Below are 726 nucleotides of genomic sequence, written 5' to 3'. Positions count from 1 at the left end.
GTGAATAAAGTGAACGATTGTTGCTTTTTAATGCAATTATTTGGGAATAGTGCCTAGCTTAGGCTAGCTTTTAGTTAGGCGCCGCCTAGCCTACCTAGACTAGGTTAGGCTAGCCTTATGGTCCCGTCTACCCTCGATTACCTTGAACACATGCTGATAGGCTAGGCCATGCCATGGTTGACCTCCCTAGGGTCACCCTCTTGGTCAGGCTGCATTTATTTGATTTATTTCCTGTACTCTCTGCAGTAGTTATGCCTAGCTAGGCCTAAGTCTTAGGCTAAGAGTAAGCTAGCTCAAGTATCAAGTAATGTTGGTGGTGGCTGTGCAGTGGAAGCGAAAAGGATACGCCTTTTTCACGCTGCGGTAGACATCTTCGGTCGATGACAAACAATGCTCAGCAGCGAAGCCTAACCAACAGAAGTAACATAGCGTTTGGGCCATATTTTCGGAGGTCATGTTACCCAAAAAATCATATATCCTTAACAACGGAGGGTCGTGTAAAACATATTTTTTTCTTTAAAATGTTCGCAAATGATATATCTACGTCCTGTATGAATAAAAAAAGTTGAAAATTTGTTTATTGTGTCAAAACTTAACTGGAAAATAAAAGACCGATTTTGTATAAAACTGTGTTAATTCACTACATTACTGTACATTGGTTGTAGCATGGAGTTGCTTAGACTTGCCACAAGTCTCTTATTTGTTATTATTTTTCTCATTCTGGAC

Source organism: Anneissia japonica, unplaced genomic scaffold (assembly GCF_011630105.1).
Source record: "Anneissia japonica isolate Jap-2015-1 unplaced genomic scaffold, ASM1163010v1 scaffold51028_len13456_cov188, whole genome shotgun sequence".
Classification (NCBI taxonomy): domain Eukaryota; kingdom Metazoa; phylum Echinodermata; class Crinoidea; order Comatulida; family Comatulidae; genus Anneissia; species Anneissia japonica.
This window is presented reverse-complemented; position numbering follows the sequence as displayed.